At 49.4% G+C, this 15601-nt stretch overlaps 1 pseudogene; it reads left to right on the forward strand.

The window, feature by feature from the left end:
- Positions 1 to 6869: 6869 nt before the first annotated feature.
- Positions 6870 to 14122, forward strand: LOC141157704 (uncharacterized; annotated as a pseudogene).
- Positions 14123 to 15601: the final 1479 nt, after the last annotated feature.

Consider the following 15601-nt stretch of genomic DNA (forward strand, 5'->3'; position numbering starts at 1 on the left):
GGCCATATACACCAGGACGGGAGGGCCATATACACTAGGACGGGGAAAACATTTATACCAGGACAGGGGGCCACATATACCAGGATTTGAAATCATATATACCAGAATGGGGGGACATATATACCAGGATGGGGGACCATATATACCAGGATGGGAGGGCCATATATACCAGGATGGGGGGGGATATACAGTATATACCAGGATGGAGGGACATATATATCAGGGTGGGGGGATATACAGTACAGACCAAACGTTTGGACACACCTTCTCATTTAAAGATTTTTCTGTATTTTCATGACTATGAAAATTGGACATTCACACTGAAGGCATCAAAACTATGAATTAACACATGTGGAATTATATACTTAACAAAAAATTGTGAAACAACTGAAAATATGTCTTATATTCTAGGTTCTTCAGAGTAGCCACCTTTTGCTTTGATGACTACTTTGCCTTCAGTGTGAATGTACAATTTTCAAAGTCATGAAAATACAGAAAAATCTTTAAATGAGAAGGTGTGTCCAAACGTTTGGTCTGTACTGTATATATCACGATGGGGGGCCATATATTCCAGGATGGGGGGCCATATATTCCAGGATGGGGGGCCATATATTCTAGGATGGGAGCCATATATACCAGGATGGGAGGGATATATATACCAGGATTGAGGGACAAATACATAATGAGGAGGAGGAGGAGGAACAGAAGCTGGTTTCCTGCGCTACAGATGGTACTACCCACACCACCTTCATCCCATTTGTTCAGCAAGAATGGCCTGAAGAGGAGGAGAGGGAGGACGAGGTGGAGAAGATGGACAGGTGTCCTCTTGGTGGTGACAGGGAAGTCTTGGCTGTTGGCAGTCTGGCACACATAGCTGAGTTTATATTCCACTGCCTTTCTCGTGACCCTCACGTTGTACGCATTTTGGCCAACTCTAATTACTGGTTGGTCAACTAAGTAGGATCCCGGCACTCACATGTGAAATAATTAACCGTCTATTGTTGTCTCAACCAGGCCCGGCGTCAGCACTCGGGCAAGAGCCGGGGTCCTGAGCAGACAGGGGGCTCACTCGCTGTTGGGCATCCTGGCACGCAATGGGACCCGTGAGTGGAGGGGAGCGGTGCCAGCGCCCGCACCCCCCCCCTGCTTCCTCAGGGCTCTGACACAATACTTTCCTCTCCCCGTGCCTCAGCAGGTCCTGTATCTTCCGCGGTTGCTGCACTGTGACGTCTCAGGTCAGAGGGCGCAATGACGTCTTTCCACCGTGTCCTCACCTGAGCAGTCACAGCGCAGAGCGGGAAGACAGCGAAACGGATGAGGAGTCGGGAGCAGCGGCAGCGATGAGAGCAGTGGCAGCAGGTGAGGAGAAGTGAGGTGAGTTTTTCATTTTCTTTTTTTTTATGCATGGAGGCATGGAGCATTATAAGGGGGGGGACAGCCTGCATGGGGCATTAAGTGTGGGGGGGTGGGGAAACAGCCTCCATGGGGCATTAAGTGTGGGGGGGTGGGGAAACAGCCTGCATGGGGCATTATGTGGGGGGGGCATGCATAGGGAATTATGTGGGGGGGGGGACAGTCGGCATGGGGCATTATGTTGGGGGAACAGCCTGTACGGGGCATTATGTGGGGGGGGCCGCCTGCATGGGGCATCATGTGGAGGGGGGCCGCCTGCATGGGGCATCATGTGGGGGGAACAGCCTGTATGGGGTATCATGTGGGGGGAACAGCCTGCATGGGGCATCATGTGGGGGGAACAGCCTGCATGGGGCATCATGTGGGGGGAACAGCCTGCATGGGGCATCATGTGGGGGGAACAGCCTGCATGGGGCATTATGTGGGGGGAACAGCCTGCATGGGACATTATATGGAAGCCCGTATCCTGTATGGAGCGTTCTATGGGGGCCAGTATCCTGCATGGAGCATTTTATGGGGTCCATTATTCTGTATGAACGACTATGCAGAGCTCATAATACTGTATGGAGGACTATACTGTCCGGTCTGCACTGTGCGCTGCGAGGATTCGCTGGTTTCTGAGCTATTGTTGAATTTACAATAGATATCGCTCATGTAATGTAAGAAGTGAAATCTTTGGCATTGTACTATATATGCACTGCTCAAAAAATACAGGCAACTCACTGATGAGTCTTCCAGTGTCTCCGTCCTTTTCCATCTTCCAGTCTGTGTACAGCAGCTCCCCGTCCTGTAGTAAGATGGACAGAGTGGAAAATGGCGTGTTATATTGTCACTAATATATACACAAGACATATGGCCGTTCTTACGGTTCCCAAGGTGCAGGTCCAGCGAATGTCAGATAAGATGACCATACAAGTTAGATGGCTGGCACCAATCAGCTATTCCTCTGACCCCTTAATACACAGCTGGTTTCAATAAAACAATGGCATATCTCCAATGAGAACAAAGGTTCGGCCGTGCTGGAGTCCATTGTACCTGATGCTTCTTCCCAGTGGCGTACCGCCAATGGCGGCAGGCCACGCGACTGCTATGGGGCCCATGAGCCGTGGGGGCCCCATAGCAGTCTAGGGGTGGACATACCGCTGCCGGTGCAGCTGCGCCGGGGGGCCCGCCAGAAAGCTGCTCCCTGCCAGCGGTGGGCAGGGAGCGATCCCTGCAGCTCCACTGCTGACAGGAGGAGAATGGCAGCGGAACTGAAGGGATTCCTCCTCTGCTTCCTCCCTGACCCAGGTGCACGCAGCTTGATGATGTCATCATGCTGCGTGCGCCTGGGTCTGGTAGGAAGCTGCCGGCAACCAGGGGGATGCTGCAGGGGGGCGAGCTGAGGTAAGTTGTTGTTTTTTGTTTGTTTTTTACCGCTGGGGAGGAGAGGTGGGGAGAGCAATGATGGGATGGTGGGGCTGAGGAGAGCAATAATGGGTCTGGGGAGAGAACTTATGGGATGGTGGGGCTGGGGAGAGCAATAATGGGGCTTATGGGGCTGTAGAGAGGAATTATGGGGCTGATGGGGCTAGGGAGAGGAATGATGGGGCTGGGAAGAGCAATAATGGGGCTCATGGGGCTGGGGAGAGCAATGATGGGGCTTATGGGGCTTGGGAGAGCAATGATGGGGCTTGGGAGAGCAATGATGGGGATGGTGGGGCGGGGGAGAGAAGTGATGGGGCTGGAGAGAGCAATGATGGGGATGGTGGGGCTGGGGAGAGCAATTATGGTGATGGGGGGCTGGGGAGAGCAATGGTGTGGATGGGGGAGCTGGGGAGAGCAATGATGGGGCTGGGGAGAACAATGATGGGGCTGGGGAGAGCAATGATGGGGCTGGGGAGAGCAATGATGGGGATGGTGGAGATGGGGAGAGCAGTGATGGGGCTGGAGAGAGCAATGATGGGGATAGTGGGGCTGGGGAGAGCAATGATAGGGATATGGGGAAGGAGAGCGCAATGACGGGTTGCTGGGAGAGAGCAATGATGGGAGTGCTGGGAGAGAGCAATGATGGGTGTGCTGTGAGAGCAATGATGGTGCTGTGAGAGACAAATGACGGGGTTTGCTGTGAGAGAGCAATGACGGAGAGCTCAGAAAGAGCAATGACGGTGCTGGGACAGAGCAATGATCGGGGTGCTGGGAGAGAGCAATGATGGGGGTGCTGGGACAGAGCAATGATGGGGGTGCTGGGAGAGAGCAATGATGGGGGTGCTGGGAGAGATCAATGACGGGGGTGCTGGGAGAGAGCAATGACGGGGGTGCTGGGAGAGAGCAATGACAGGAGTGCTGGGGCAGAGCAATGATGAGGGTGCTGGGAGAGAGCAATGACGGGAGTGCTGGGAGAGAGCAATGATGGGGGTGCTGGGAGAGAGCAATGATCGGAGTGCTGGGAGAGAGCAATGATGGAGGTGCTGGGAGACAGCAATGATCGGGGTGCTGGGAGAGAGCAATGATGGAGGTGCTGGGACAGAGCAATGATGAGGGTGCTGGGAGAGAGCAATGACGGGAGTGCTGGGAGAGAGCAATGATCGGGGTGCTGGGAGAGAGCAATGATGGGGGTGGTGGGAGAGAGCAATGATGAGGGTGCTGGGAGAGAGCAATGACGGGAGTGCTGGGAGAGAGCAATGACGGGAGTGCTGGGAGAGAGCAATGATGAGGCTGCTGGGAGAGAGCAATGATGAGGCTGCTGGGAGAGAGCAATGATCGGGGTGCTGGGAGAGAGCAATGATGAGGCTGCTGGGAGAGAGCAATGATGAGGGTGCTGGGAGAGAGCAATGGCAGGGGGGCTAGGACAGACCAATGATGGAGGAGCTGGGACCTGGCAATGATGGAGGTGGTGGGAGAGAGCAATGATTGGGGTTTCACTTTGCTTGTACTGTAAAGTCTTGTATATTTTCCGTGTGCACATAGCCTTACAGTTAATTGGGGAGAGTCACAGAGACTGAATAATTTATATTATTGGCAGGTGGAGATTATAGTTAATGGGGGTACAGTGCTGCTTATCACTTTATATTTTGATTACTAAGTGGCTAATAGTATATTAAAGGGGGGGGGTACATATCTGTAGTCAGTAGCGCAGTGTGGGGGAGATGCATGTACAATATATGTGACCTTGTTATTTTCTAGGCTGGAGATCATCGTGACAAGACGAGTCGTGGCTGGGAGATGTCGACATGAAGGTCTGACCAGATGGAGAAGAAGCAGCAGAAACCGACTCTGATCAGATGAGACGTCAGCGGTAAGTGCCTGGATGTAAATATTATTCTGTATCTGCACTGTGTGACTTGAAGTGATAATGTTATCTGTAAAATCCCTTAGGCCACATTCTCACATTTGTGTGAAATGTCCGTGTGCTGCCAGATTTTTTTATCGGATGGTCCACGGACTGGACTGAGAATGAGATCTAAGAGGGTCAGAGAATGTCCTGTTCTGATCTTATTTTGAGGATTAGAATAGGACATGCTCAATGCGTCAGTAAAACAGGGCAGCACACCGACACTGCACACAGATGCAGGAATGTAGCTGTATTATGTATAGCACAGTCCCTTGGTATATAGTGTACTCACTTATTATGTATAGCGCCATCTTTAGTTATATAGTTTCCTCTTTTATTATGTATAACACTCTCACACTCTCCCTTATTATGTACCATTCTCTCTAGCTCTAGGAGGTCACAGTTGGGTAATCATACTATGTTGGGGTCAGCATACTTTGCCCTGGGAGTTGAGGTGGGGTACAGTAGGGTCATTACACTGCGCATGTGGAGGAATTCACCATGGGGGTATCACACTGTGTTTCAGGGCACTTTTGTTGGCATCACACTTTATGGGGCAATGAAAGAGGAATCTAGGACTTCAGCAGGAGGAAAATTACTATGTAAAGGATGAAAAGTTGTGAGATCTGCTCTTCTGTGACCCCGACAATTATTTACATTTTTTTGTGGGGGGAGGGGGCCCATTTAGAACTTCTGCTATGGGGCCCCATGATTCCTATGTACGCCCCTGCTTCTTCCCCCTACATCTGCCAGTAGGAGAGAGTTCAAACCCCTCTCGATGGTCGGCCGGTGACTTCAGCCGACGTTCGTCTCATGTGTGTACTGCACCTTTATAAATGATCTGAGGGGATTAATCAGTATTATATTCCCTGAAATGCTGGTTATCACAGTTCCCCAACCAGTGGCTCAGGGGCCACGTGTGTCTCTTGGGTCCCCAGCATGTGGCTCTTTTAGAAACAATCGTATCAGTGTCAAAACCATATCACTTGTAGTATAGCTGAAAAGTGACAAAAAACGCACAATAGGACATCACCCGGGCAATAAACGTTGTAGATAGTCTGGTATTGCTCACCAGGCTGGGTTGTATCAGGCACAACTCCTATGCAGGTATAGAAATCAGCTGCGCCATATACCAGAATAAAACCAGCAGTAAATGCAATAGTAGAGAGGGATATACGGATAATTCTGCTACTGGTCAAGAAGATATCCAATGGCGATGATGGTGTTGAACAAAGAGCAGTTTTATTAATCAACGCGTTTCAGTCATTGCAGTCATTGTGTTTTTCTCCTGATGAAGGAGTTTATTCAACTCTGAAATGCGTTAATTAATAAAACGGCTCTTTGTTCAACACCATCATCTCCATTGGATATCTTCTTGATCAGCAGCAGAATTATCCGTATATCCCTTTCTAATATATAAATAATTGTCCACTTTACGATTTATTGATCTTACTTATGATGGATGTGCTGCTGACCACAAATATTTTCAGGATTTTATCATGATGTAAAGCCCCTGTACATTATCTCCTTCTGTGGATTATTTATTTTGTGTGATTTGCTGTCAGGATTCCAGTTGTACTTCTACAGTTTGACCACTAGTGGCTGCTATTGTTCACCTTAATTGTGCTGCAATCCCACTCCTTACCACTGAAGGCTGCTGTTGTGTTCTGTAATTGCCCTTGGCTAAGATGGCAGATTCTGAACCTGTGGGATCCATCTTGTTTCCTGTTTAGGTCTACTTAAAGCTGTATGGATCTCTCACTCATTGCTTGAGTATTGTGTCTAGCTGTTAGCCTAGTTTCTGTCTCCTAGATTGTTCTCACCTATCTATGGATTGTTTCCTACAACTTCTTTTTGCTAACTACAAGAACTTCTACTAACGCTTGCTGTTCCTGCTTGTGCTCCTTCGGCCACTGGTTTCCAGCAGTACTAAGCCACTATTATAACATTTGCTGACATTTACCAAGCGCTACCGTCTGTATCTCAGAGATGGAAGAACTCACTTCGGTTCCGGCAAAATAACTGGTGTTGACGTCCTCCAGAATTTTGCTGTTCTTGGCCGAGGTCGCTCTTAAACTGCTGTAATGAATGGATCCCTCGGATTTCTCCTCTTTGATCGGAGTCTGTAGTTTATCTACACACGATGGAGAGAAAGAAGAGAAAAAGTAATATTACAGATGTGCTATGATGATATATGGCTGTGTAAGCCCAGAGCGATCTGTCAGACCCATACAGCCAGGAATCATTATGTCCAAGAGGCCACCTCACCGGCAGAGTATGGGGCGCTGGTGGTGGCAGCAATGGTCCTGGGTGATCACCATCGCTGACGATAGATCTTCCTCACCTTAAGCCTTTCTTAAGAACATATCACACTGAATCCTCCAAAACAATGGATGTCCTGTCTTTAGGATTAGCCGTCACTGTTTAACTGTTTAATCAGTGGGGGTCGCCCTGTCCTATGGAGATACCTGACATCAGGGATCCCATGCAGAGCTCTGTCCAGAATACAGGGAGGTGCACATGCCAACCTCCGCTCCATTCATTGCCTATGGGTGTGGTAGAGAAGGAAGAGTACATCGCTCGGCTATTTCCATCAGTCCCACTGACGTCCTGCTTAGGGATGTCCTCCATGCTTGATTATCTACGAAGGAATGTCGTTTTCTGACCAGGCCACTGCTTGCCCAGAATAGATCCTTTCCTCATCCTTTATCTTTTTCACCGTGGATGTATTATCACAAATCTAAGGAATGGTGGTTCCTGCGAGGACTGCCAGCATCCTGCTATTAATGGCGGCAGAATGGATCAGTGTCACATGAAGAAGCTGTGAGTTCCTGTATGTGATATCCTGAGGTTTCGGCGCTGAATGACAACATGACTGAACTAGACTCAGGAGGAGAATGGCGTGTGCCGGGAGGAACGTTGGCCGCGGCTCTGGAATGCCCGAGTCTGGCTGTAAAACAAGCCTGAGGCTTCCGCATCACCCCCGGGAAGTGTAGACCCCATTGTCCTCATAGGAGCACGGTCCGGGGATTCAACGCAGGACTGCAGGAACAGGAGCCGGCTGTGGGGGCAGAGGCCTCGCTGTCTGTGGGCCCCAATAATAGGGCCACAAAATGTAACCTCCCAGCATATATAAGCTAGGGTGATAAAACAGTGACCTATACTACAGTAAACTCAGGAATGGACGATACAATGGGCAAAAGGGGCAACTGGACTGGGGCACTGCAATTTAAAGGGGTATTATTACCACCCACTTTGCAATACAAAATGTAATGTCCCTGCTTGCTCATATGCCAACATGGCATCCAGAAAACACAGCAATCTTCTCCCTGTGCGGAGTCACATATCTGTAGCGTCATTCTAACATCTTAGATGTCTTATAGGGAAAGTAAAGGAGGAACTGCGGATGCTCATCCTACATAAAGATGGATAGGAGAGAACGTATCTACTGACAACAGTCCTTACACAATGGCTTGTACTGTTTAGCACAGTATGGCAGTATTATGACATTTGGAACAGCATGGTGGTATTATGATATATATATATTTTGGCTCTGTTTTGAAGTGTTCAAAGCTTTGTTTTTCACTGTTTTATGCCCTCTGTTGTGTATTTGTTTGTTTACCCTGCATAGCATTGCCTGCTCTGGCCTTGTGCTAATTGGCTAATTACGCAGATTGGCCAATTGGTGCTGCATGCTAGCAGACATTTCAATTCATATATATTCAGCTCTGGCTCAGGATAAGACGCGTGCTGGGTCACGCGTGCAACAGACTTTAAGTGCAATAGCTTAAAGTGTGTTTAATAAGCAGTTATACAATGGCAGTTGGGCAGGAGACAGGCAAGGTGTATAAGCTATTCATACAAACATGCTGCTTCTTGGTCAGATGTATTGCATTAGGCATTGGTCATAGGAATCTGCTTCTTACTTGTTTTAACTTCTGCTTTCTCACATCTCGTCCGCCCTTTAACACATTCTGTGCACTCACTCCATATCCACCCCTCCCTTCTCCCCTCTCCCATGTATAACTCTGAGGCTCTACTGACCTTTCTCACCCACTTCAAACCATCCACCACCTCCATACAGCACTCAAAACGTTCATACAAATCATTGTACCACCTGCTCTTTCTCTTTTTTCTCCTTCTACTAGTCGCTGGCGACATCTCCCCCCAACCCTGGGCCTCCCTCCACTAGCATACACCACTCTCCTCCAGCTGCATATAGAAACCCTGCTAATCTTATTAACATTCAGTGCATGCCCTCTCCTATCGCTTTCCATTGTGCTCTCTGGAACGCACGGTCTGTGTGTAACAAACTAACTTACATTCACGATTTTTTTCTCTCTAATTCTCTTAACCTTCTGGCTATTACAGAAACCTGGATCCAGCATTCCGACACCACCGCAGCTGCTGCTCTCTCATTTGGTGGGCTGAAATTTTCACATACTGCCAGACCTGAGAATAGACAGGGTGGAGGTGTTGGTTTGCTCCTTTCACAACAATGTGCTTTCCAGGTCATCCCACCAGTTCCCTCACTCATGTTTCCTTCCTTTGAAGTGCACACCGTCAGACTCTTCAAACCCTTCTCCCTGCGAGTGGTGGTTGTGTATCGCCCTCCAGGCTCCTCCCGCCAGTTCTTGGATCACTTTGCCACCTGGCTTCCTCACTTTCTATCCTGTGACATCCCCACCATCATCATAGGAGACTTTAATATCCCCATCAATGATCCCCTCTACCAATCTGCCTCTCATCTACTCTCTCTAACCTCCTCATTCGGCCTCTCACAATTTACTCATTCTCTTACGCATGAAGACGGGAATACTCTGGACCTGGTTTTCTCCCGTTTATGCTCGCTGCATGACTTTACTAACTCCCCTCTCCCGCTCTCTGACCACAACCTTCTTTCCTTCTCTGTCAAGAACCGTCTCCTCACCCGGTACATCCCCACTTACCACACTTATAGGAATACACGTACCATTAATACCCAGCAGCTTATGGACAATCTCCACACATCTTTAGCCCCCATCTCCTCCCTCTCCTGTCCAGACTTAGCATTGTCACACTACAATAATACACTTAAGAGTGCCCTAGATGAAGCCGCATCTCCTACACGCAGAAAGACCCGACACAGACAACGGCAGCCCTGGCACACAATGCAAACAATCTTTCTTCAGTGTTGCTCTAGGTGTGCTGAGCGGCAGTGGAGAAAATCTCTTTTAGCAGAGGACTTCATCCACTATAAATTCATGCTCAAAACCTATAAGGCTGTGTGCCCACGATGTGTTTTTAATGCGTTTCTGCAGCGTTTTTGCAGCGGCGGAAACACATTAAAAACGCTTGGTAGAAGGGCAGCAATGTTCCCCAATGATGATCCGCATGTGCTGTGCACATGCTGCGGAAATTTCCGCTGTGGATTATCATTGCGGAAAAAAACGCAGCACTACCAATTATTTTGCGGAAGTGCTGCGTTTTCGCCATTGACTTGCATTAGAACGCGCCAATTCCGCAAGACTGCATCTGTACTTGCGTAATTGGCGCGTTCTAATGTGCGGATGGTACCCGGGTGTAGAGGAGAGAAGAGTCTCCTCCACACCCAGGTACCATTAAAAAATCTGTAAAAAAAGAATAAAATAAAAAACAAATGTATACTTACCTTCTGGCGGCCCGCGCACCGCTCCTCCTTGCTTCCCGGCACTTCGCAGTGGATTGAAGAACCTGCACTGACGTCAGAGTCATGTGACGGGTCACGCGACGCTGACGTCGGCAGGTCTTTCAATCCACCGCTGCCGGCAGCCGGGACCGAGCGAAGCAAGCCAGCGCGGGCCATCGGAGGGTAAGTATATATTTATTTTTTTATTTTTAACCACTCTTTCTGGTCACACTATATAAATCCATGCCGTTTGCATGGATTTATATAGTGTGACCTAGTTGTCACAAGCACTTTCCAAGTGATGCTAATCGCTTGGAAAGCGCTTGTCAACCCGCATGCGGAAATTTTAGTGAATAACGCTCCATTTCCGCATGTCCCCGGCAGGAAAACGCATGTACAATCCTGTAGTGAAATATGTATCTGAGGGGATTGGATACAAGCTAAGGGTTAACTCAACAACACACACAGGTCACAATCTAAGCACAAGTCATCTTCCCAGTCACACTGACTCCCGTCTCCCCAGGGGGCGTCCTACTCCCAGGGGGCGTCCTACCACCAGGGCAATAAATCACACCTAGAGGGAGCCTCAAAGAGGAAGAGAATTGATAAGAGAGAGAAGCCATCTCAAATAGTGAACTTCAAACAAAGTTCAAGAGACTTAGTTAGAGGAGACAAGGAACATTTGTACAACATAATATATGCACGGCTAAATTAGTGAGGGTCCAATCATAGACCCAGAATTAGAATGTTTAAATGGAAGGCTGGTGTAGAAATCTGACCCCCAGTCTGGGTCTATAACTGGATCCTCCAGGCTAAAATCTTTTGGTCACAGAGATGGGGCAGCCGAGCACTGCTGTGATCATCATCCCATATTCCCGCCTTCCCCATCGGGCTACAGAAGACCAAGTTTAGGGTTCTGTAAGTTCTGTTTATTTTCATACTGTTTGCATATCTGTATGTCACTTTTTATTTCTATTTTTTATATCTTTTTATTATAAGCACTGTACCTTTTCTATTAAAGCTTAAAACTTTAATAAGCCTGGATCTTGTATGCGCTAAAGAACCCATAACCCTAGGAAGGGTGTGATGTTGTTGATTGTCCAATAGTCTTAGTTTAGGGGACCCATCGGCCCCAAATCTGGTGGGTGGTGGCACCGTGTGAAGCGGAGTGCACAGTCTGAGTTGGGGTGTGATTGATGCTCCCTTCAGCATAGGATAGAGGTCGAGTGCTGGATTGAGTGAGAGGAGAGAGATTAACCCTTGCAGGCGCAACCCCAAGTCACGATATGTATCTGGTGGGATAGAATTTATTTCTATTAGCGCATTAGTGCAGGGTTTAAGAAATTATTCCCTGTACTAAAGAATTGGTGTCCTTACGAGGAGCCACCAGTTCTACAAGATTCGGCTCAGTGCTTACTTAGACAGACTTGCAAACAGTTTCCCCTTCCCCGTTTTTCTTTTCTAGCTTTTATTTGGCAAAGGCTGTTCATTAATGTGGCAGCCCGATACAAGAAGCAGAGTAAGGATGCTCTGATCGACCTCTGCGAGCAAAGAGGAATAGAGACCACCGACAGATCCAAGGAGATGCTGATGCACAACTTGGCGGAGCACGACTTGGCGCAAAATGCTGAAGCAGCCGGACAAAGAGAGAGTCCACCTCCGAGAGGCCCAGAAATGCCAGTCTTTGCACCGGAGATGTCCTCTGAAGGTGCCAGCAATACCAGTTCTGAGGAGCCTGTGGACTTTACGTTACAAATGGCCTTACAACAGCTGGGAACAAGTGATCCCGCTCTGCACCTGCAGCTTGTTCTACAGTACTGAGGGGCTGCAGAACGCCGGGCCAAGAGAGAGGCTGCAGAACGCCGAGCCGAGAGAGAGGCGGCTGCTGCAGAACGCCAGGCTGAGAGAGAGTTCAAGCTCCGGATGGCCCAAGTAGAGCGGGGTAGCAATCTTCAGCTAACCCCCTCCCAGGACATAAATCCAAGGAGGCCACGTTTGGAAAACTTCCCTGTGATGGAGAAGGACACGGACTTGAATACTTTTCTTCGGGGGTTTGAGAAAACCTGCAAACAATATCATCTACCCCTTGAGCAATGGGCGCTGTACCTAGCCCCGGGGTTGAGAGGCAAAGCTGCGGAGGTGTTTGCTGACCTCCCATCCGACCTGGATGGGAACTATGAGGCAATCAAAGAGGCTCTGATCAGGAAATACAACCTAACCCCAGAAGTGTATCGGAGAAAGTTTCGGAACTTACAACGTGGTCAGCTGACAGCTATGCAGATTTTGTGAGCACCTTGAGGAGCACCTTCCACCAATGGATCAGGGGACTTTCTGTTAGCAGCTTCGAGGCCTTAACGGATCTTATGGTCAAGGATCAATTTCTCCATATGTGCCCCACGGATGTACGACAATTTGTGTGTGATCGAGAGCCACAATCTGCGGATGAGGCTGCAAGGATTGTGGACCGCTACGTGGCCAACAGGATGCCGGAGGTGCGGAAGCCATCGGGATTCAGCTGGAAGGGAGGTAAGCCAAATGGGGACCCCTCCCCCTCTGCCAGCCGGTCACCAGTGCTGTCCAAACCCATCTCCTATGGGGCCCCGGGGACCAGATATCCTTCAGGTGATTCACGCCAATGCTTCACGTGCAAGAAAGTGGGACATGTTAGTGCAGTCTGCCCGGATAGGGAGAAACACCCCACTACCACCACAAAGCCGTCTGGGCCCCCACCTTCTGTCCTATTTGTGGCCGGCACTGATGAGAACTGTCAACCTGTCACTGTTGGCGATAAAGTTACCATTGGTCTCAGAGACACTGGAGCACAAGTAACTCTGGTGCGTCCCGAAACGGTAAACCCTGCAGATATCATACCAGGAAAGACTATGTCTATCACCGGGGTTGGAGGGGTCAGCCCTGCCGTGCCCATGGCCCGTGTGTATCTGGACTGGGGAGCAGGGAAGGGAGTAAGGGAAGTGGGAGTATCAGAGGCTATTCCCACCAATGTGCGGCTAGGCACCGACCTGGGAAGGATGGTGTCCCACTATATTCCTCCATTGAACGTAAATGCTACTGAGAAGGTGGAAGCCCGTGTCCCACCTGAGACCCTGTGCCAAGAGGGAAAATGTACCCATGTGCAGGACTGTACGTATGTGGCCGCTGTGACCCGGAGGCAGGCAGCGGCTCAGACTCAACCCCAGAGACTAGAGGATGAGTCTCAGATAGAACTGCCAGAACAGGAGGGCCCTCCTCTGGCCCAGGAGCTCCCTCACATGCCAGATCCACTGAGGTCCCTGACCACAGACCCGGAAGACTCTGCTTCCGACCAGAGACTGGTGTTCACACTAGGCCAGGGCCTGCAGACTGACAGCCAGAGCTTCCAGGAGGCCCTGCTGGCAGATGCCAGTCTGGAGAAGCTCCGATGTCTTGCTGACCAACCCCCTACTGCTTCTGACAAAGAGAGAATCTACTGGGAGCAGGGCAGACTGTATAAAGAGACTCTCCCCATTGATAACACAGAACATTGGGACTGTGAAAAGCGGCTGGTGGTTCCTTATCTGTTTAGGGAACAATTATTGAGAATTGCTCATGAAATTCCTCTGGCCGGACACCTTGGAGAACAAAAAACTAAAGCTCGCCTTGCTCATAACTTTTATTGGCCAAAGATGGGGACGGATGTAGCCAACTACTGTCGATCCTGTGTAGTGTGTCAGAGGGTCGGAAAGTCTGGGACTATACAGAAAGAACATTGATACCCCTGCCAGTGATTGATGAGCCGTTCCAGCGAGTTGCTGTGGATAGAATAGGGCCACTTGCAATAGCTAGCAGTTCGGGCAAAAAGTACATCCTCACAATGGTGGACTATGCTACACGATATCCAGAGGCTGTGGCACTGTCCTCCATCCGAGCGGTCAAGGTGGCGGATGCTTTACTGACTGTGTTTTCTCGTGTGGGTTTTCCCAGGGAGATGTTAACCGATCAGGGAACCCAATTCATGTCCAACTTGATGGAGAGTCTCTACGAAAAAATACAGGTGCAGCATGTTGTGGCCAGCGCTTATCATCCCCAAACAAATGGACTCTGCGAACGTTTCAACGGGACATTAAAACAAATGCTGAAACTGCTGGTGGAAGCTGAAGGAAGGGACTGGGAGCGTTTCCTTCCTCATCTGTTGTTTGCGTACCGAGAGGTACCCCAGGCCTCCACAGGATTCTCCCCCTTCGAACTGGTTTATGGGAGGAGGGTCAGAGGACCCCTGGACTTGATTAAGGACTGTTGGTAGGGTGATCCCAACAATACAGGAGTCCCAGTGGTTGAATATGTACTGCGACTCCGGGACAGAATGCAAAAATTAAGCAACCTTGCCCATGAGAATGCGACCCAGGCCCAAATCAACCAGAAGGTCTGGTATGACCATAATGCCAGACTGAGGGCCTATGAAGAGGGGCAAAAGGTTTGGGTGTTGGTCCCTACGTTACAGAACAAACTACAGGCCGCATGGGAGGGATCATACACTGTGCACAAGCGGCTAAATTATGTTAACTATGTGGTGACTCTAGGTGAACATGCCAAGCATCACAAAGTATTTCATGTCAATATGTTGAAGGCTCATCATGACAGGGAGACTTGTGTCTTACCTGTCTGTAGCATGCCTGAAGAGGGGGAGGCTGATGTGTTACTAGATGTGGGGGCTGGGGCTCAGTATATGGAGTCCCTGGAGTCTGCAGAGTTTAACCCTGAGCTCTCCCACAGTCAGAGGTCTGAGCTGATGGAGGTGTTCAATGAGGTCACAGGAGTCTTCACAGAAAAACCTGGGAGGACTCACTTAGCCACTCACCATGTGGACACAGGTACTAATCCCCCTGTAAGGCAGTATGCATACCGGGTGTCCGCAGAGGTGAAGGCACACATGAAGGAGCAGGTAGACGAGATGTTGAACCTTGGGGTAATACAAAAATCCCAGAGTGCCTGGGCCTCACCTGTGGTTCTTGTCCCGAAAAAGGACCGCACGACCAGGTTCTGCGTAGACTATAGGAAGTTAAACCTCCTTACTACATCTACTGTCTACCCCATGCCGAGGATAGATGAGCTGTTAGAGCAGCTAGCTAATGCATCGTATCTCACTATCATGGACCTGAGTAGGGGATATTGGCAGATACCCATGACCAAAGAAGCTCAGGAAAGGTCGGCCTTTATAATGCCATTTGGGCTATTTGAATTTTTGGTGATGC

The sequence above is a fragment of the Phyllobates terribilis genome, unplaced genomic scaffold (assembly GCF_046119375.1).
Source record: "Phyllobates terribilis strain yellow unplaced genomic scaffold, ASM4611937v1 Scaffold_8__6_contigs__length_399053987, whole genome shotgun sequence".
Lineage (NCBI taxonomy): Eukaryota > Metazoa > Chordata > Amphibia > Anura > Dendrobatidae > Phyllobates > Phyllobates terribilis.